Below are 8,374 nucleotides of genomic sequence, written 5' to 3'. Positions count from 1 at the left end.
TAGGAGTTTGCTGGAGGTATGCAAACAAATTAATGTCCCCAGGGGTAACTCTCAACCAATAAGGGGTTGGTTGGATAAATACTCCACCCTCCTGGCCTGTACATGGACTTTTCTTTCTCGGGTGCCCACAGCATGACTGAGCCCCGCCTTTCACTGCATGCCCCTCCCCCACTCCCACTTCCGGGGGGTGACCTCACAGATAAACCACCTGCACCGCATCCTTGCCTCAGGCTCTGCTCTGAAGTGAGCCCAATGGAGACACTTGGTTCATAGTAGGTTTTCAGTAAATATTTATTGAATAGATGGATGAGCAAATAAATTCTCACTGTGCCTGGTTTGGGATTAACAGTGTCTGGCAAATCCTTTTCTCCCAAAGAGTGTGAAGTTATTAATATAAACAAGCCTGTGGTAAAAAGAATCAATACAAAGAAATTTAAGGACAAAATTGCCTCTCATTTTCATAGAGTGATTTGACGCTATGTGTAAGTTATTTGTATTACTAAATAAAGCAGGTCCCCCCAAAATCCAGGCCATAGTATTATAGCCATATTTTTCCTGGTGACAGAAATAACCATTTCAACCAGGAAGAAAGCCACCATTTTCAAAGGACTACAGTAGTCACAGTATATTTTTGATCTCCCTCCTTTCTGAGCAAAGAAAGGTCATGGATTAAACTAAATTTGGGGTAGAAATCACATAGGTCATTTTTGACTAGTTACACATCATTAGGAAAATACCTTCAGCACCCCTTTTCATGAGCCTCCTAGATTTCAACATCTGTGAACAGCTGGGCAAGCCGGCGGAGCTGGGATCAGTTCTTATATGGCCAAATGTAAACAATCACTGGGACACTGATTAATTTCTCAGACTCAAAAATAATTAAGGTAACAATAATCTCTCACTCACACACTCCCCCATTTTTACAACCATTTAGTGGGGAGGCGGTGGAGATCAACCATGAAATTCTGTTCCCGTTACTGCCCTGTAGCTTGTAACAGGGTGCACCCTTGAGATTCATTAGGAGAAAAGATCCTTGTGTTAGCCTGTACCTACAAGCTGGGAGCTAAACATGCATACAAACCCCGGTGGGAGGGGGGAGAATTTCCCTATGTGAACTTACACAGGAGAATATTTAAGGGTAGATACCCCAAAGGATTGAAAGCAGGGACTCAGATATTTCACTCCCATGTTCATAGTGGCCAAAAAGCATAAGCTACCCCAGTGTCCATCGACAGATGAATGACTCAACAAAATGTGGTCCATACACACAATGGAATACTATTCTGCCAATGAAAGAAGATTGTAACTTGCTTTAACATGGATAAACTTGGAGGATGGGTGCTAAGCGAGGTAAGCTAGTCACAAAAGGACACATACTGTATGATTCCACTTTACAAGGTCCCTAGAGGAGTCCAAACCATAGAGACAGAAAGGAGGATGGAGGTTGCCAAGGGCCAGGGGAAAAGGGGATGGGGAATTCGTGTTTAATGGGGACAGAGTTTCAGTTTAGGTCGATGAGAAAAGTTCTGGAGATGGACGGTGGTGATGGCCGCACAACAATGTGAATGAATTTAATACCCCTGAACATACACTTTAAAATGATTAAAATGGTAAATTTTATGTACATTTTACCACTAATTTTTTAAAAAAGAATATTTAAGCACACACCTCCACACTAGGGCTTAGAAACTCAGTGCTTCCAAGGACCAGGTGAGTGTCTCCGGTGATGCAACTGACAAGCTGTCTGGGTCCATTCGGGCAGCTATAACAAAATACCACAGCCTGGGTAGCTTTTAAACAACAGAAATTTACTTCTCAAAGTTCTGGAGGTTGAAGTTTGAGAGCAGGGTGCCAGAGTGATCAGGAGAGGGCCGTCTTCCAAGTCATGGACTTCTTGCTGTGTCCTCACCCGGTGGAAGAGCCGAGCAGCTCTGTGGCGTCTCCTTTATAAGGGCACTAACCCCACACATGCAGCCTTTTCCCATGTCTTGCCCTGTGCCTCTCTTCCATCCGGCAGTTCCTATGGGAAGCAATATCCTTTTATAATAAACAGGAAATTTAGTAAGTAGAATTCTTCTCTGAGTTCTGTGAGCTGCTCCAGACATTTACGTGAATCCAAGGAGGGGGTTCATGGGAACCTCCCATTTCTAGCCAGTTGGTCAGAAGCCCAGGGGACAACCTGGACTTGTGATTGGCATCTGGAGCAAGAGGTAGGACAGCCTAATAGGACTGAGCCCTCACCTGTGGACATGATGCCATATCCTTGGTGGTGCTGGAAAACCCACACCACACACCAGAATGGGTACCAGAATCATTTTACCTCTCAACAGAGTGTCACCTGCATGAGGTCAAGGACCACATCTCAATCCCCCACTGTCAGAATATCGTTGGTCATCAATAAATATATTCTGAATAAACTTATTAATTAAAACCTTTTAAAAGGCAGTATGCTTTAAAATTCTTTAGTAATTACATAGAACTTAAGTAATTGTAATTGTACTTATAATTTGTACTTTTCTCTTTAAAATTAAATGGTTCTGGGCTTCCCTGGTGGCGCAGTGGTTGAGAATCCGCTTGCCAATGCAGACGACATGGGTTCGAGCCCTGGTCTGGGAAGATCCCACATGCTGCAGAGCAACTAGCCCCGTGAGTCAAAATTACTGAGCCTGCGCGTCTGGAGCCTGTGCTCCGCAACAAGAGAGGCCGCAATAGTGAGAGGCCCGCGCACCGCGATGAGGAGTGGCCCCCACTTGCCGCAACTAGAGAAAGCCCTCGCACAGAAACGAAGACCCAACACAGCCAAAAATAAATAAACAAATAAATAAATAATTAAAAAAAAAATTAAATGGTTCTGAATCATGGATTGATCTAATCCTGTCCGTGCACCCAGCTTGAGGAAAGCTCATTTTAACTTAACTTGAACCTTTATTTTGACGTGAATAATGTGAAGAAAACTTTAAGGCTTCAGCACTAATTGTGTGTCTACTAATAAACTTCGATCATGGAGTAATCTGTCATCAGAAGACTTTGAAGGAGAATACAATGTAAAAAAATCCACAAAACGAGTTGAAACGGAGTTGCCTTCTGAGGCATGGAAAGAGGCAGGTGACTCAGGGGGACGTCATTTAGGTCAGAAGCCTTGAAGAATTCATTGGCGTGCATACCTTTCATATATAAAAATAACCATCTTGAAAAAAGAAAGAAAAAAAGTAAATCAAGCATTTAAAACAAGAGAAAGCAGTGCACGGATAGAGGTGAACGCAGGTGGCCGGTAAAAATATGTCATGGGGGGCGGGGGGCAGAAAGACTGTCCACAAAAACGTTTAAAAGTCTAAAGAAGTAGGGCTTCCCTGGTGGCGCAGTGGTTGAGAGTCCGCCTGCCGACGCAGGGGACACGGGTTCGTGCCCCGGTCCGGGAAGATCCCACATGCTGCGGAGCGACTGGGCTCGTGAGCCATGGCCGCGGAGCCTGCCCGTCCGGATCCTGTGCTCCACCATGGGAGAGGCCACAGCAGTGAGAGGCCTGCGTACCATACACACACACAGAAAAAGTCTAAAGAAGTGAATGAAATAATTCACTACTCAGAGGCAATCACTCCAATATATTCTTGTATGACACACATTTTAATGTGTTTTAAATAACTGAGGTAACGATGAAGATACAATTTCACATCCTACTCTTTTCCACCTGATATTGCAGAAGAACCATTTTTCCCATATAACTATGGCTAAAAAAGAGAGAAAGCAATTCTTTGAAGTCTTTATAAAGGTCATAACCTTTGATTCTGTATTCACTTACTAATCCTGTTTATATCTAGACTAAGGAAATAATCCAAAATGGATAAGTATTTATGTACAACATTTTCACTGAAGCGTTATTTATAACAGTAAAAAATTAGAAACAGGCACAAATTCCAATAACAGGAAAAAGGCAAATTATGATAAGTCCATAAGATGGACTACCTTGAGGTCACTAAAAATTATGTTTTCTAATAAAGCATATTGTTAGGGGCATGTTTACTAAGTAAAAATATTCTGTTAAATAAATAAAGCAGGATACAAAATTATATATTTTTATCGTCTTTATGTTATACACACATAAATTTATATACAACTATGCACAGAAGAAATTGAATATATGATCCTTCAGGTGTTCACCACGCTTAACTCCAGGTGGTAGGAATCAAGTGATTTTTATGTTCTCATTATATTTTTCTATCGTTTCTAAATTTCATGTAATAAGTAGGCATTAATTTCTTTATCCAGGAGGGGAAAGATAATATTTTAATAAAGTCTCTTGATTGAGTTAATGCACAAAAGTCATTAGAAATTTTTTTAAAAACTTGGATAATTCCACACTATACATGAATGATAACTATAAATAAATCATATTTGTATGACAGTCCTTAATTAGGTGCAAATAGTAGTACTTAAAAAAACTTTCTTGGGTTAAGTTTTAAAGCTTTTGATTCATAAATTTCAAGCTAAGTACTAGAGCTGTCAGGCCCTTCAAATCAATCACTGTGTATCCAGACCACTTTTTTTTTCTTTCTGACAGTTTTGAAATGTTATTTCACCAACTTAGGGACTCAGATGATCAAGATGATAAAGAATTGGATTTTACAAACTCTTCAAGTCAAAATTTATTTTTTCAGGGACGTATTTATGTTTCTTGCCTCTAAAACAGGGCAGTCCGTTCAAAGAACACCCTGAAAGAAGGAAAGATGTTAATGGTCCGTGAGGAGTTTGAAAGGATTTCCTAATCTGTAGGAGAGCTTCAAAGTAGGCCAACCCACAAGGCCATGGGCGAGAGCAGAGCCAGGAACATGGTCTATCCTGTGAGCTGGCCACAAAGGAGGGAGCAGCTCTCAGCCCCGGGGATGCACTGTTTTTGCTTTTGAGCAGGTGAGATGAGGGGAGGAGAGTTAGGAAAGAGAACCTAGAGTTTAGCTGGGGGCATGTTTTTATCTGAGATGCTCAGGGAGACGTCCAAATAGGTGTCCGGTAGGCAGCCGGCTGGAGGAATCTGTGGCTCTGCGGCTCAGAAGTAGCTGGACTGCGGTGAACTTGCCTGCGGTCCCATCTTCTGCTGGTCCCTCTGGAACTCTCTCGCCCCTCTCCCACACACTCCCTGCACGTCCCCACTGATCAGCCTGCAGTTCCCAACTGGCCGGATTCCTACCCATCTAGATCTTTGCCATGGTTCTCTCCCTCTGCCTCCCGACCACCCTCCAGCCAATCACCTGGCTGCATCCTACCGGATGGATGGGTTTGACCCTTCCTTTCCCCCACCCCAAATCAGGCTGGTCCCCGCTCTCCTTCTTTCCCACAGCTCCTCCGCATGGCCCCCTTGTCACGCTGCGTTGCATCTTCACCTCCCCCAGGAATTACTTGAGGCAAGACATGTGTCTTATTTAGGTTGTGTCCCGAGCAGTGGTAGGCACTCAGTAAATATTTACTGAATGCATGAACTCATCTCTGCCCCCAGCTTCTTCTTGCTTCAAGTCACACGGAATAGCGTATCCCAAACAAGTCTCTGAACGTCCCTCCTATCAGACGACTCCCCTTCCCAAGAGTTTCCGGAGTCTTCTATTGTTGACTGCTTCCCACGGAGATGTGGTGTCCTCCATGGCTCCTTCTTCTGCTAAATATATCAAAAGAGAAAGCACGCAAGGTCTAGATGTTTTGAGGCCAGGATTCCATGGAGGAATGATAACAGCTTCATCTTTATCTTTAAAGATATAAACGAGCCTCTAGCGCCGGCACAAGTATGAAGGCTGAAGGAAGGCTCCTCAGGGCGTTCTACTCACCTCTCTCAGGACACTGCACCCTGGGGACCCCAACCCCCTTGCAGTTCCCAGAAAAACAGACTGTTGGATGGGAACAGACTATCCCAAGCTCTCAAAGGAGGAATGCAGGCTTGAGCCCACAGATACGTTACTACAGCAGATCTTGTGCTATCTCGGGAGTACTTTATCATCTTTCACCCCCAGGAATAATAAACAAGAGTGGGAATGAAAAAATAAAACTAGATGCTAGTGATGGTTGGTTTAGATGAGCTTTTTATTTATTTATTTATTTATGTTTTTTGGTACGCGGGCCTCTCCCTGCTGTGGCTTCTCCCGTTGCGGAGCACAGGCTCCGGACGCGCAGGCTCAGCGGCCATGGCTCACCGGCCCAGCCGCTCCGCGGCACGTGGGATCTTCCCGGACCGGGGCACGAACCCGTGTCCCCTGCATCGGCAGGCGGACTCTCAACCACTGCGCCACCAAGGAAGCCCTAGATGAGCTTTTTATAACTGAGAACGTGACCCCCGGGGGAATCTTCCACCTTGAATGGCCCATCAGTGCCCATCAGAGGGAGTCAGTTGTGTATTCGGTTGTGAAGGATAGGAGAAATAATTATGGATCCTATCCAAAGTGCTGGAAATATATTACTGAACATTGAATCGAGAAGGGAAGTTGCATTAGGGCTTTAAAGGATTCTAGCTCTCTTTTAAAAATCCCTTATGATATATAAGTCTATCATCCCCCTTTTAGGCAGTTTCAGGAACATGTTAGCGATGATAGCTTGAGGGCTGCCCAATACAATAGGACCCAGCAGAGTGAGGGAAGCCAAACAGCTATGGCCACTGTGTGCAATGCTGTGAGATCGACATTCCCTTAAAGGAGACCCAGAGTTATAAGGGGTGACTGCTTAGTAATGGACTTGGTAAAGAGCATGGGACAGGGGAAAAGGTGCCTGAATAGGAATCCAAGCTCTCCAGTTTTGAAAGGAAATGAAGTCTATGCCCTAAGATGGTGGTTCTCAACCTTTAGTAGGAATCACAATCACCTGGAAAGCTGCTGAAATGCGGAGTTTCTGACTCAGTAGGTCTGAGATGGGGCCTGAGGATTTACATGTCTATCAACTTCCCAGGGGATGCTGACATGGTCCAGGACACACTCTTGGAGAACCAAGGCTCTCAATCTTGGCTACATGTTAGAATCACTTGGGGAGCTTTCTGTTTAATTTCATTTTATTATTTAATTTTTTCAGCTTTACTGAAATATAAATGACACATAACATGGTGTAAGTTTAAGGTGTACAACATCTTGATTGGATATGTTTATAAATCGCAAATTAGGGACTTCCCTGGCAGTCCAGTGGTTAGGACTCTGCGCTTCCACTGCAGGGGGCACGGGTTCAATCCCTGGTCAGGGAACTAAGATCCCGAATGTCATGCAGTGTGGCACGGCCAAAACAATAAATAAATAAAAAATAATAAAATAAAATAAACTGCAAATTGATGACCACCATTGTATTAGCTACCACCTCTATCTTGTGTCATAATTACCATTTCTTTTTCTGCGGTAAGAACTTTTAAGATCCGCTGTCTTAGCAACTTTCAAATACTCAGTACAGTATTATAAGCTATAATCACTGTGCTATATGTTAGATACCCAAACTTCTTTTTTTTTCTATTTTTTGGTCACGCCGCGGGATCTTAGTTCCCCTGACCAGGGATTGAACCCGTGCCCCCTGCAGTGGAAGCGTGGTGTCTTAACCACTGGACCACCAGGGAAGTCCCCGATACCCAAACTTTTCACTTATAACTGGAAGTTTGTACCCTTTGACCAATATCTCCCCATTTCCACCATCTCCCAGCCCCTGGCAACCAGCATTCTACTCTGTTCCTCTGCGTTTGCCATTTTTAGATTCCACGTATATGTGAGATGACACAATATTTGTCTTTCTCTGTCTGACTTATTTCACTAAGCATAATGCCCTCAAGGTCCGTGCTCGGGGAGCTTTATAAATACACCAGTGTCGGGGCCTCATCCCCTAGAGATTCTAACGTAATTGGTCTAAGGTGTGTTAGAGCTTCAGTAGTGTTTAAGACCTCTCTCAGTCATTCGAGTATTTGCCCAAGCTTGAGAAGTACTGCTCTAGACTGTACCATCAGATTAATGAGTAGATTTGAGGTCCATTTTATTACCTTTCTGTAGAAAAAGGAAAAAACTGATGGGATGAGGTGCAAAGTCAGGTCAGCACTCAAAGCCCACACATATATCACCTAGTGGCATACTCCTAGGTTTGAAAGAACACGTTCTATAAACTGCAGGCTTTTGAAAACCAGGTGTCAACAGGTGACTTGTCTCTAGACCGACCAGCAGGAATCTTCCTATTTGGAGGGGCATTCTTTTCACTGCCTTTCCAAAATGCTAGGCTGGACTCAACACCAAAAAGCATGAGCAATCATTTCCTCTTCAAGTCGCTTCCAGCCTTCATGGCAAGATGCATATCTCAGGTGTGTGCTAGGCTGCAACAGGAGTGACCTTTGCCGGGAGCAGTGGATAGCTTATGGCCAACGTGGCTTGAGTTATACATAACT

The sequence above is a fragment of the Leucopleurus acutus genome (genome assembly GCF_964270905.1).
Source record: "Leucopleurus acutus genome assembly, chromosome: 19".
In the NCBI taxonomy this organism is placed as follows: domain Eukaryota; kingdom Metazoa; phylum Chordata; class Mammalia; order Artiodactyla; family Delphinidae; genus Leucopleurus; species Leucopleurus acutus.
The sequence above is the reverse complement of the archived record's forward strand: the minus strand, read 5'-3'. Positions refer to the sequence as shown.